Source organism: Phalaenopsis equestris, unplaced genomic scaffold (assembly GCF_001263595.1).
Source record: "Phalaenopsis equestris unplaced genomic scaffold, ASM126359v1 Scaffold000579, whole genome shotgun sequence".
Classification (NCBI taxonomy): Eukaryota; Viridiplantae; Streptophyta; class Magnoliopsida; order Asparagales; family Orchidaceae; genus Phalaenopsis; species Phalaenopsis equestris.
The window spans coordinates 25,577-40,059 of NW_018165019.1; the positions used below are offsets into that span (position 1 = coordinate 25,577).

A 14,483-nucleotide genomic window follows, 5' to 3' on the forward strand; every position below is an offset into this window, starting at 1 on the left:
GCAGAGATTCTTTCACTTTCTTAATGATGTATAGTAAACCACTATGTATAAAAAAAGATGAAAGAAACATACCTGTTAGGAGTTAGCACATGAAATATACAAAAAGCTCCAAATCCCAAATTTGGTTAGTATGCACAAGACCTTAAGCATAAAATGCTAGCCAAAACACGAGTAGTTAACTGCTGCAACCAAATCCACAAGAGGATCTTCCAATGGCTTCGACATAATTTTAGTATTCAACTGCCATGCCTTTTCAAAATAGTCCTAAAAAAGGCATAGCAGTGCAAGTTTCCCAAATGGCAAGTCATAAGTAGTAACCAGCATCCTGTTCCACCATATATAAAATTGTAATATCGCATTTCCACATTACACAATAACCAATATTTCACATAGATGCTCAAAGCATTTTTGCACAAAAAAAAAAAAAAAAAAAAAAAAAAAAAAAAAAAAAAAAAAAAAAAAAACTACGAAATAAGAAAAAAATACGTTTTCAATAGAAATACAAGTAAAGAGAATCGACATTGACAAGCAAATTATAGCAATGTTAATATTCTTTGTCAATTGATTCTTACGAGCAAGAATAGAAGATAAGTATTGCTAAACTGCTAATGTCTTTTATGGGAACAATTTCTCTGATAAAAAGTATGTTTGCGTGCAATAGGTGCATCAGAGAAAAAGAGAGAGAGAGAGGACAGACAAATAGAGGGAGGGGGTGGAGATAGTATGTAGGAACCACTGGTGGTGGCGGTTCCTTGTTGCAAAGATTACCCATATTCCACCCCCCTCAGGCTCCCTCAACGACGAGTTGCTGTGAGTTCCTTCGTTGCCATCCGAGCTATGTATTGCGAAGCTTGTTCACGAAGTTTGTGATTTTGATCGCAAGAGAAAAGTTACGTGACAGGCGGAGGAAGGCAGAGGAGACGCGGGAGAGACAAAACGTGAGAGAGAAGAGGACAACTGGGTAAAATTCACGAACGAACGTCCACCGCGGGGTCAATCCCGCGGCCCTGTATATTAAACAATCCAATATGACATTTTTCAAAACCCAACGCAAACGAGCTTACCAAACGGGACAGCTGCGTTTAAAAATACCGCCCACACGACGCCAACACTTATAAGCTGCCCAAATGGGGCCATAGTCAGTTACTATTATAACTTACTATCAATGTGATTGATTGTTATCATTACAACTTTACTACCTATCCTGATTGATCCTTCCTTTGTCATCGCCTTCTAATCTGCCCGTTTCCTTCCTTGCACAGTGCTCTAGGGGTCGAGTTCTGCTCATTTAAATTTAGAGCCCAAAAAATATGCTCGTATTAGGCTCGTTTGATTTAGCGAGCAGAGCACTAGTTGTTCACCTTGCCCTAAACTTTGGCTTCTCCGAACACGAGCCGCATCGTTGTTCCTTTGTTCACGTGATTCTGCCCTAGCCGCAACACTTCCCACACCGAAGCCCCTCCGCCCTAAACTTTGGCCGCTCTGTGCTCCTCCCTGTCACGCTTCCTAAGCCGCATGGTTCTCTGTATTTGCGCACTGAAATCCTCTTTCCGTTTCCCCTCCCTGCCCTAGCCTTCGTCACCCTCGCCGAACACCTACCTGTTTCGCCTCCTGATGCCGCACTGTTCGATCGCTGTTTGGCCTTAAAGCCGGATAAGCCCTTCACTTCTGCTGCCTAACAGAACTCCTTATTCAAGCACAACCCGAACCTCTTGCCCTACCAAAGGCATTTTTAAGTCCGTCCCAGAAAATTGCGAGTAGGTTAGTTATGACGTCGAGGTCGCCAAGTTCGGGTTGATCAGACAATACATCACTGCCTGCCTGGTTTGCCTAAGGTACATAAACGTGCATTCCGTGCAGCCAACTATCTGTTTTTGTTTGAAACAAATGACTTTTCACTTCCAGCTTAGACATGCAGATGAGAGTAACGAAGTACCCGAGCAAATCAATCTCTCTTTTCTCGATGAGATTTAGTGAAATTCAAGGAGAGAGCTCGACTGAACACCCACAAAAGTGTTTTTGTTACTTTATTTAGTTGACTTTATTTTATTATTCTTGTTGTTGTGTAAAAAAAAAAAAGAAATCCGTGTTATATCTTCATGTCGTTTGTGTCGTTCGAAAGATATAGTTTTGGGACAAAAAGACTTAAAATATCTACTCAAGGAAGCACGAGTACCCATCCGTGGAAAGTTAAGTACCGTTGGAACTCTTTTGGAAAACTTTTTTAAAACTCAGATTTTATAATATCCGCCCGTGGGAAAAACGAGTACCCGTTTTTAAAAATTGAATACTGTTCGAGAAAAGTAAAATAACGTTCAGGGAATGTTGGTTTGCAATCTAACCTTTTGAGTAGGTATGTTGAAGGCACGTTGCGTTTTTTAAGATCGCATGCTTAAATTTATATTTTTGTTCCCCACCAACTCGTCTCTTGAGATAGTTGGAAAGATTGACATTCTCCCTTACCCTAAACAGGGGTTGATGCCGGGAGGCTGCTGAAATTTCAGGTAATTTGGACTTATAAACCACTTTAACCCTGGATTTTCAAACTTATAAAATAAATCATTTGAATTTAAAAATAAGTTGAAATTTTTAATATTTTAAAATTTTTAGGTTCCTTAGGCTTAAAAGTTCAAAATTTTAGGCTCTTAGGACATTTAAAGATAATATCAGTTTTTGGGTTTTTTCTAACTTGAAATTTTAAAGTTTAAAATCAAAGTCAATGAGAACATTTAAACTCAAGTCTCGATGGTTAAATTAGCCCAAATTTGAGCTTTCAAAATTAAGAGCTTAAGGTTTACAATTTATCCAAAAATTTGGAATTTTTAAATCGAAACGCTTAGGTTTGAATCATTTGAATTGACCCAGATATTAAATAATTGTACTTTTAAAAATAACTTAATACAATTGGTGTTTAGGGTAATTTAAAATCAAAGCACCAAAATTCACACAGCTAAACTTCAATTGAAATTCAAATATCCCGAATTGAGGAGCTAAGTTTGATTTGAAAAACTCCACCACTAAATTCGCATTGTGTCTACTAGCGAACAGAAGGTGATCCTTTCAAAGCTTCAAATGAATTTATGTGAATGCAAGAACATTTTTGGGAATATTTCAAAATTTGAATAACTTCAAGGCTTTCTTAAAGATAAATGCAAGGTTTTTAGAATTTATACTAGTGTTTTTAACGTATATGAAAAACAAGTTGAACAATCTCAAGCTATAAATATTTTAAAGATATTTATGAATCAATTATGCATAATCTTAAAATCTTGCGTAATGCTCATCAAATACTATGTTTGAGAATATTGCGCAGGCTAATCAGACTGTCTTATATGTAATATAGGATTGTATGTCTCAACCCACTAGTTCAAGCCTCATCTTCGTAAGAACTGGAGTTGATAAGCCTAGTAAGCTCTAATGAATATTTAAATCCTGAAATAAAAATTTACAAGTCCAAATTACTTAGTATGATCCTTATCTTTGTAAGGACAGGAGTCGACAAAACTTATATTCTAAAAGCCTAAAATAACAATGTTAATATCCCCTTTTAAATATAAAAGTTTTAAATATTGAAATCCCTGATGATGTCCATGTTAATCTAAGATTTCAACCGGAGGGGTTAACCTTTTAAATCAAAAATTTTAAAATAATCAACTAAAATTCAAGCTAAAATTCAATCTCTTAAAACTAAAAGTAAAATTCATCTGTCTTCCGCAACAGTTTGTCGAGGGTGCAAAGTTTTGATTAACTTCAGCTTCCAAAGAGTGAATGTCATATCAAATGCACATCTATATTCACAATCAAAGCAATCGCATTCCGGTAAGGATGTGGCCCAAATCATATGTTTGCATAATTTGACCCAAAGGCTTCACAAAGTAACGATTACGACTAAAGCTCTTTGACCGGGTGGTTGTCGTCAAATGACACAATTATATTACACTGACGGCCGCAACCCGTATGTTCCTCAACGGCTTTCAACTCTTTGAATTGTGAATCATAAGTGTAAAATTGATTGACTTTGTCCTTTTTTTTGTTAAGGTCGATTTAAATTTGTTCCTTTAGACAAATATCCACCCAGATCTACAAGAATCTCTTGGACGACGCAATTCATGACTGCTGACAAGAATCCTTCTGTCAATTTGGGTCAACTAACTGCTCAGACTAAGTAGATTAGAGACCATAATGACCCGGGATGACAGAACCTTGGGATTTTGATTGAGTTTCATTTTCATTCCCCCACCTTCCTTTTTAAGCTTTAAGTGATGAATTTTATAATTCAAAATCCTAAGCCTGCTGCTATTGTATGTTGAATATTCAAATTTTAATGACTATTCTTAATTGAAAGTTTTCTTCCGTAATCAGGAGAGTTAATTAACCATAGAGACTTGCGTCTATGGGAAACCTCGAACTCTAGATCAAAAAGTACTCGTAATATGAGGGCGAAATTTTTCAGTAGTGTCTTATCTACAATCCAATCCCCTTTTTGAAAATTCGACCCTCCAAAGCTCTCTCAAAACAAAAATAAAATAATTGCAGAGTCTGAGGAACGATCATTAATTTTCAGTGCCCACAATCATGAAGGTCTTCTCATTACTTTTTTTAGTGAGAATTGCATGATGGTAAATGAAAGTATTCAAACTATGATAGAGAGATCTAGGATGTTATTTAACTTTTTATTGGCGATATATAATATTGGCTATAGAGTTTTCTTTAATCACGAATCTTTGAAATATTTAAGCTCCCAAAAGAAGTTGGGACATTAACATTGCTAAATTGGTTTACTTTTTTCATGAATATTTGTTAGTCTTTAAATATTGTGTTAGAATTGATTCTTAACTTGTTGTCATTTTAGTTGAATTGCAAGTTTAGGTGGTTAGTTTGACCTTATAAAATATGAGTGTGTTACTAGTAAGGATTTAGTGAGATTTATTGAGACTTAAATAATAATTCACTTATGCTTAGCATCCTTTATGTGCTCAAAGATATCAATTTATTTAAGGGCGCTTGTACTTGCTTTCTTGATTCAACTTTGAGAGATTATATGATTTTAGCGTTATATAATGGAGGTAGTGGTGTATATTTTTCATAAAGATAAACCATAATGTTTATTGAAGGTGGCTATTATTGGCCATGTTTGAAATGTGATGTGACACAAATTGTTTAATATTGTCGAATTATTAAGTGTAGGAAACTGTCATGGTTGTAGATACTTTTTGTGAATTCCATATAAGCCTTGGTAAATCATTACTGAGGATATTGTGCTAGGTTTATTGTGAACATTGAGAAGATACGATTATATTTTTGAAGTGGTAGGTCATTTTTGGAAAAAGGCTCATTTCATACCATATAAAACTGTTGTTGTGTCTTACATTGCTATACCCGAATGAGTTGGTATAATTGATTGGTTTTCTAAAATAATTATTTTTAATTGTGACCTAAAATTGATGAGTTATTTCTAGGAAACTATTTGGAAATAGGTGGGAACATACTTTAAACTTTTAATTATTTTTCTTACACAAATTGAAGACAAATGTTAGTTAACAACTTTGGTGTTCTATTATGTTGTCTTATAAAAAGTCATGCATTTGTGTGGGATTTGATGTAATTTATTTGTCGATAAGTTTACATGTATGAATACATTTAAGATTATGACAAGTTTTTAACTTAAAAAGCATGAGGATGTTATTAAGCTTCAATGTTAAGCCTAATGCATTTACACAATCATTCACATGGTACATGCATGAGTTGCATGCATATATTCTTTCAATTGTTGTGTAAATGTGCCGACCTAATTTCTTGGGAAATCATCAAACTAGTGTGAGGATAATGCCCTAGATTTCGATTACTTCGATTAATTATTTTCCTTAATTTCTTTAATTACTTATCATGAATTTGTTAGTGTTCCTGATTAATTTTCAAACTTAATATAACTGAGATTTTAATTGTGTTGAATAAACTGTAATTATCTGCTGATTCTGTGTGGTTTAAATTTTTATTGATTTCCTTAAATTTATTTGATCATTGTATTATTATTTTGGTTCTAATTTTCATTTTTTTTTGTTTGCGTCTAAATATTGAAGTATTTGTGTATTTAGTAGTCTCTAATATCCGAATCGGTAGTTATTTTGTTTGATCTAACACTCATTTCATGATTCTTATTATATGAAAAAATCTTGGCGCTAAAATGTCTTGTATCACATAAATACAATACAAAATAACCATGACTTGGGCTATTGATGAAGCAATGATGTGCTATTAAATGGAAATTCTGGATGTTTCTCTTTTGAATTCAAGCAGTCTTAATTTTCTAATAATTATATAATTTATATGTATGCAGATCAAAACTGTGTACATTGAAGTTATTCCGTTATCCTGGGACGAGGAAAAAGTACATCAAATTTGCAAAAATTATGGTAAGATAGAAAATGTTCTTCTTTCATGGAATTTCAGTTCAAGTAAAAGGAAGGATTTTGGTCTTGTTAAATTCTTTTCTCACGATAGTGCTGTGGCTTTTGTCGAGGGAATAAACAATGCGCAGCTTGGTGATGGAGAAACCAGAGTAATGCTTGTTTGTTTTTTAACTATATCTTATTGATTAAAGCTCGTTTAATGTTGTTGCATTTTGAATTTCAGATCAGAGCAAGTCTATCCAAACCTCTGAACAAAGACCGGCTTACCAAGAAAGATGATAGAGGTGCTTCTATAATTAAAATGGATGACAAACTAACCAGAAAATTGGTCTCAATAAGAAGAAAAAAGTCAAGTCAAAAGGTGTTGAAAGTAAGGAAGAGATGCAACTCAAATTAAAAAATGTGATAGAAACTGAGCCATCTGAATCCAATAATAAAGGCACCAATGGTGGTACTGAGTCTCAAATAGCAAAATCTGTCAAAAGAAAAAAGGGAAGTGAAAATGCCATGGAAGCTGTTCTTCGTGATTCCTTAAAAAAAGATGAATATGAGCCACCATCATTACAATGGTACATAAAACCATTTTCATATTTGTGTTTTGAGCGGAACAAAAACAAAGCACAGTTAAACATGCTGTTGGAGTTTCTTACAATTTATTTTTTAGGCAAGATGAACGATGATCATTTTAGTATTGCTCGCAAGAGAAAGAGCCGTTATCCTAAAAATCCAGAAAAAAAGCTTTACATTTAGCAGCATATCCAACACGATATGGAAGACCTTGTTGAGAAATTTAGGGCGAAGAAAAATAGGAATTGACACAAATCTAGAAGAACACACAGAGATTTACGAGGTGAGGTTCGGTAAAGATCACTATGTGCTCGGGAACTGAGCGACGACTCCTTTTGAATATTTAGAAAAGAGCACAAAATCACTATGTGCTCGGGAACTGAGCGGCGACTCCTTTTGAATATTTAGAAAAGAGCACAAAATACAAGATTCAGAATCTTAGAATCTCACATAGGGTTACAAACAGGACATATATATAACCTTATAGTACAATATATAATTACTTAAATTACCCCTGTACCAAACTGCGGGGTGTTGCCCCGCACCCCCAACCCACATAATGAAACTCCTCCGATTGGACAGAGTCTTCTGCTCCACTCCGCTCGTAACAGACCTCATAGTAATTCAGAATATCATGCCTATACTGCATCCTCTGAGCCTCAGTTTCGCCACTCTGATCTAGTTAGTACTCATAAGCACACTGTTTCCCATCTACCTTGTAGACAAATTTTTCCAGGAACCTCATGCTGGATACCTTCCTGCTGTGAAACAAGTTTCCACTACTGACGATTATGATTAAAGAAGGCTTGTTTTCTTATAACATACTTTCATGAGGCTTCAAAGTTTGTCATTTGCTAAAATTCATTCTCTTCTCATGTTTGATATATCTGGAGCTTTAACAGCGAACAAAGGAGAATTTCTGGGTATTCAAGAGGTAATCCTTCCGAAAGAATTTCTGGATGTTGTGAATAGCAGGCCATTTTTTTTTTTTTCGATACTCGTAATATTTCTTATCAAATTAATTGAACTTAAAAGCTACGGTCATGTAATAAGCTTATCAAATAATGATCTTAAAAGCTACAGGATGGCGGGCTGGATTTTAGACTTTATGGCTCCACTGGATAGTTATAAGGCCAGGCAAAAACATTTTAATCGGACTTGCTCATTCTCCAAGAAGCTAGGTCAGATCTAGCGGACCAGAGCATCATACCAGGTAATTGTTCCTGATTGAGCTTGAAAAGGAGGCATTATTTATCTGTTTCTATCAAAAATTATAATTCTTTATTGCATCATGTAATGTAATGAAGGTTTTCGAATGAGAAAATTATGCAAAAACGAATGTGTATTGGAAGCTTGAGAATATTTTGAAGTTACTAACTAGAGCACAAGGTTAAGGTGAATGTTATAGTCAAGTTTTTGAACATGTACTGGAGAATAGGCATTCAGAAGGAGAGAACGTTGACTTGATTGTTGGGTGCCAAGGAATAAAAGTTTAATTCGGAAACTATTTGATAGGATTTTGCAAAGCTATCATGGTGCACGTCCAAATTAGCGATAATGATAAGTGGTGAAGTATTTAAGAAGTCTCATAATTGGATGGAATGATTAAACTGGTGATCATGGCCATATGAAATTGTGCATCTTGGTGGTCTAGGAGGGTTAATATGGAAGAGTTCTTGAATTTAGTTACGTAGCGTGTGTGGCTTGATAATTTGACATGCAGTAATCATTTAAGACTGTTTCGTTGAAAATTTTAAAAAAAATGAGGCTAGAGATAGGATAAATCAATTTTTCTAACAATTTAAAAACATATGAACTTTTTAAATTTCTCAAGCTTAGATATCAAATTGCTCCTCAATTATCTTTGCAATAAAATCTAAATAAAGCTTCTTTCTTTGAAGTACGATGCAAACAATTATCATGATCTTGGCTTCAAGGTGAATTGTGAAGGCCTAGTGATTTGATTTTGGGCCTTTGGGATAAATATGAATAGCTATCAAGTAACTTACAACTCTTTGGGTTAGATAGCTAAGGAATCAAGTAACCTGCACCTCGATAGGATTGATTGTTATGTATTAAGTAACCCATATCTCTCTGGGATAGATGGAATATGTATTAAGTAGTCCAAATTTTCTAGGAGGTTTTCATATGATTATGCCCCCTTCTAGATATGTATCAAGTAATCTGTGCCTCTTTAGGAGAAAGTTATGCGATTCAAACCTCGTTTGGGTTTGTGTTATTATGCGAGCTATTGCAATGTTTCATATAAGTTATTATCAAGCTAGACATAACTTGATATATTAGGCTATCCTGAGTAGTTTTGAGTGCTCTGTGAAAGAGTAGGAGAGAGGTAACTCATTTTCGAGGTGTTCAGTAGCATGAGGTCTATTATAATTTTTAATAGTAACCATAGTTAATTAAGCTCTAGTGATCTTGATTTGGCCTTGATGGCTAATTGAAGCTTATCAATATTTTGTGAATGGGTGCTATGAGGACGGTTGAGAATAAGGCAATAGGTTTACTTCAATTGGATCAAGCTGAGGTGCAAAATTAGCTTTTGACGCAAAGTAGGTTTATCCTTGGGATTGAAATTGAGTTTAGTGAATATTTCTAAATTGGGCCCAACTTAGAGATATAAAGTAGATATAATAGGTTTTATTGAATTGAGCCTAGTTCAAGGGGCTAATCTAGGTATAATAGCTTTTGGTGAGCTAGACCTCGCTCGGAGATCTAAAATAGTTGTAAGTGGTTTGTTGCATTAGACTTGTAGAGCTAAAGACGTGAGTTGACATGATACTTCTTAAAAGTATCATCCGTCAATGGGAGGCATCATATGAGAGCCTTTATAGCAGACGAGCTGATTAATCCACACTTAAATGCATTTAAGATGACAAAAGGCCCTCCCAACCGGGTTGAAATTTACCATTAAATTTTAATGGTATAAGATCAATCAACAAAGAAATAGTATGAAACTCCCAAATTTGAAGGACTTTGGGTGGAACAATTAGTTGTTGGCACTAGTCATTTGTGTATAATTAGAGGTTTCATTGGGCTTGAAGGTATTTCTTGTTTAGCACTTCAAGCCCTTCTGGACAGAAGCAAGTTATTTCTCATCTGTCGGTCGGACATGTGGAGTGAGGCTGAAAGTTCTACTTTGAGGTGAAGTATTATTTCCTCTCCAAATTTTCGTGGATAAGGAGTCCCATGAACAGTTTTTTCACAAGTGGTTGTCTAGGCCATAGTGCCTTAGCTTCTCATGCATTCATATTTGTTGATAGTGAGTTGCTTTTTAAACAATTAAACTAGGGTCTTATTAAGGGCTTCCGCTAAATTATTTTCATTACAATAATATATTCTATGGTAGTGCCAAGTTGTAGTCGTGCAAATGTATAGATCTTGATGCTCTTAGAGCTAATGTCATTATTTGAGACAATTCATTACGCTTCCACTGGTGTTTTTTCTCCTCTTTTGTGTCATTTTTTTGGTTGAAATTTATTGGAATCTTGGTAGGTTTGCACCTCAACATTCCAAGAATGTTCCTTCTTTGGGATATCATAATTCCCTCTTGAATATGACCACTTCTATGCCCAGAAAGTATCTCATCACTCCTAGTTCCTTAATGTTAAATTCAACAGCAAGAACCTTCTTAATCTTTCCAAACTTTTTTTCATTATCACCTTTCACGATCATATCATCTCATCTATATAGATGCGTATAGCTTCTTACATCCTTTGTATGCTTTATGAAAAATGTATGATTTGCTTGGCATTAGATGTGTCCATTAGATTTCATAGTTTTGGTAAACTTTGTTAAAGCAAACCTTTGGAGATTTTTTTAGGCTATAAAGTATTTTTCTTAGTTATAAACCTAATATTTATTGGAGTCATTTGGATTGTTCATGTGTTGACTCATTATGCTGACATAATAAACGATCTTAAGTCTAGCTGTAATAAGTAGAAAAGCTTATCCACTAATCTCTAATATTTGCCTTTTTCCACTGGTGCCTTTTCTCCCCTTAACTGCAACTTTTTGTTTAAATTCATAGGAATTTTAAAAGGTTTGCACCCCAACATTCCTCATTCTCTTAATAAGACTATGATGTTCTTGTTTTGGGATATCACAACTCATCTCAGACGTTGCTACTTCAACACGCATAAAGTCTCATTGCTCATAGATCATTAATTTCAAATTTAGTAGCAAAAACCTTCTTAATCTTTCCAATATCTTTGTCATCATCACATATCAGGATCATATCATCTACATAGACTATGAGTATAATTTTCTTACCTTCTTGTATATGCTTTATGAACCATGTGTGATCTGTTTGACATTGGATGTATCCCATTAGATTTCATTGTTTTGACAAACTTATCAAACCAAGCCCTTTGAGATTGAATGTGACTATAAAGTGACTTTCTTAGTTTACAAATCCGATGTTATTGGAGTTATTTTCCATTTTTTATGGGATCTCCATTTACACTTCTTTCTCAAGGTTTCCATTCAAAAATACATTTTTGATATTAAGTTGATGTAGTTCCCATTCTTTATTCTCTGTCAAGGAAAAAAAGAATTCTTATTGTGCTTAAGTTAGCACTGAAACAAAGGTCTCATAATAGTCTATCCCATAAGATTGAGTGAAACTTTTTACCACTAACCTAGTCTTGAACATCTCAATGCTTCAATATGCTTTGTACTTGATATTGAACACCCATTTTTATCCAGTGAATTCTTATATGGAGGAAATTTTGTAAGGGTCCATGTGTCATTTAGATCAAGTGTTTTAATCTCTTCTTCAACTGCCTTTTTTATTATGAACTTAGAAGTGTTTCATGAATAGACTTGTGTATCTGCACACAATCAAGATTAGTTACAAAGACTTTATAAGTTAATGATAACTTCTCATAGGCAACATAATCCTGGATAGGATAATTTGTGCAAATTTTTGTCATCTTCACTAGATTCCATCTTCCTTGAAACCTTTGAGATGTGTGAACTTAGGTTTGGTTGTAAACACTCCTGTGTTGTATATTGTATTTATTCTGCATAGTGATTTTCTTTCTCCTAGTATACAAACAAATTCCTTGCTGTCAATCTCAAGTTGGATCTTTTTAATTAGTGGAACTTGAGAGACATGATAATTAGAGTGAAGTCGAATAGGTTACTACTTTAGATCAATGTGAGTATTCGAGTAGTGTTGCAAGTTTGATTGCCACCCAGATTTTGCCCCTAAATATCAAATTTGGGGTATTAGGGTTCGTTTTTAAAAAAATAATATATATATATATATATATATATCTCTTAGGATATGTAACTAAACAATCCACTAACTGAAGAGTTACAGAAGTAGGTGAGACTTCTCGTAATCCTAATCTTTTGAAAATTGATGAAGGCATAAGATTAATGCTGGCTCCCAAATCACATAAAGCTATTCCATAAAATACTTCACCGATAGCACACGGTATAGTGAAACTGCCAGGATCTTTTAATTTTTTTGGAATCTTTTTTGAATAATCGCACTACAATTTTTGAATCTTCGCTAAGTGCAACAGTTTTGTTATCCATGAGCTTCCTTTTCTTATTCAGAATATCTTTCATAAATTTCACATAATTGGGCATTTTCTCTAAAGCTTCTACAAAGGGAATATTTACCGTTAACTTCTTAAGAATTTTTAAAAACATGGAAAATTATTTATTTTATTGGTGTTGCTTCAATCTTTGAGAAAACGGTGGTAGAGGTTTCTCCACAGTAATTTTCATTGGTGTAAGTGGGTATTCTAATTCTGGGTATTCATGATCCTTTTCTTTTTCGGTGTCCACTTTCTCTTTTTCAGTTTCTGTTTCTTTTTGTACTCTTGTCTCGAATTCTTTTCCACTTCGTGGTTGTATCGCCTTTATCTGTTCTTTTTTTTTATTCTTTAGGATTTGGTTCCATAGTCCTAGGAAAAGTTCCCAATGTTTTGTTACTAAGCGTAGTAGTGATATGCTTTAATTGATTTTCAAAATTCTTCATAGCAGTTCCTTGATTTTGTAATTGATTTCCTTGAATTTGTAATTGATTTCCTTGATTCTGCAATTGTTAACTCATGTTTAATATCAGCCTTCCATAGATAACTTCTTTTCCTTAATGTGAGTGTTACTAATAAACCCTAGAGAATACGAAGGTCTATAGTTAACATTTCCTTGGTTGGATGAATTTCCTAATTTTGGTTCACCAATTTCTTAAACATTTTCATTGCTTCACCAGTTCAAATCATCATTTCAGAAATCTCAAGACAAGAAGAAAGACACAGAAAACTACTCAAATCTCATGGGAAAAACACAGTAAAACTCAAAAATCATAAATAAAATCAAATCCATACAAACTACAATAATAAATAAATTTATCTCTAATTTCTCCCTAAGAGAACTCCTTAAAGTTCCTCTGAATCACTTCCTTTTTTTACAACACACAAAATTCCTCTTCGAAGCAGCAAGGAGGAAGAAATCTCTCACTTTCTCTCCATTCTTACAATCTCTTGAAGAATTCCTCACAATTTAAACTCCTTACATGTTTTTCACACTTCAATTTTGAGTCTCTCCCCCTTTATTTTCGACCAAAGTATTCTCTTTAAAGATGTTGATGAGCTGTCTCAAGAGTTACCTAAGCACCTCACCAAAATTCATCATCATCCAATGCTATGTTGGACATAATCGCTGAGCTCGCCATCGGCGGACCTTTTAAGTGAATTAAATCTGGAGTCTCGGGAAAAGTCTACAGTCAGCGCTGTTTGACTCGCTGTCGGGTTTGGCCATAGTTCAAATGTTCACATTTTGGTCATTTTCGCTCCAAATTCGCTCCTTTTTGCATCTTTTTGCTCCTATGACCCTAATTCATCATTCCTGCAACAAAACATCAAAAATACATTTCTTTAAAGTATAATATCATCAAAAATAATGTAAAATACATATGAAAATTTTAACATATTTTTCTTTGGTCAACATTTTTGCCGTCTACCACGACGACGTTTTCACGAATTCGTAAGCTCGAGTTTTGTCTTTCCAACCCGACGACGTCGTTTTTGTTCGCCTCAATCGAAGACGACGACAACGTCTTCTCTTCTGTTCGCATAGCCTAGCCGATGACGCGCCTCTGACAGTCGTTTCATCTCTCAGCGTCCGTAGACGACGACATCGTCTTCGCCCCTAACCGAAGACGCGCCTATCTGCTCGCCTCCTGCCCTATAGACGGTTTCTTCCTTGACGACGCCTTCGCTCTGCTCGCCTTGCCCAACATAAGTTCTCCCATACTTGAAGAGTCCCTGTCGCCCTACCCCCAACATAATTTTCCTTTGCTCTCCTTTTTCTAGCAGCTGTCTGGCCGTTCTAGTGATGGTCTCGACAATACGTTCCTATGCCAATGCATATGTCGATGACTGCCCTAGTTCTACTCGTGCTCCTCTTTCAGGTTCAGATTCTGGTTTTCATATTGGGAAGTTCTGCAATGTTCGTCAATCTTTTTACGACGCT

At 34.8% G+C, this 14,483-nt stretch overlaps 1 long non-coding RNA gene across 4 annotated transcripts in view; it reads left to right on the forward strand.

The window, feature by feature from the left end:
• Positions 1 to 1,232: 1,232 nt before the first annotated feature.
• Positions 1,233 to 14,483, forward strand: part of LOC110029480 — a 23,302-nt gene continuing 10,051 nt past the window's right edge. For all 4 annotated transcript variants that reach the window (XR_002294547.1, XR_002294548.1, XR_002294549.1 and 1 more), the window contains exons 1-4: positions 1,233 to 1,835; positions 6,338 to 6,413; positions 6,502 to 6,559; positions 6,634 to 6,979. This is a non-coding gene — a long non-coding RNA (uncharacterized LOC110029480). The remainder of the gene's footprint in view (positions 1,836 to 6,337; positions 6,414 to 6,501; positions 6,560 to 6,633; positions 6,980 to 14,483) is intronic.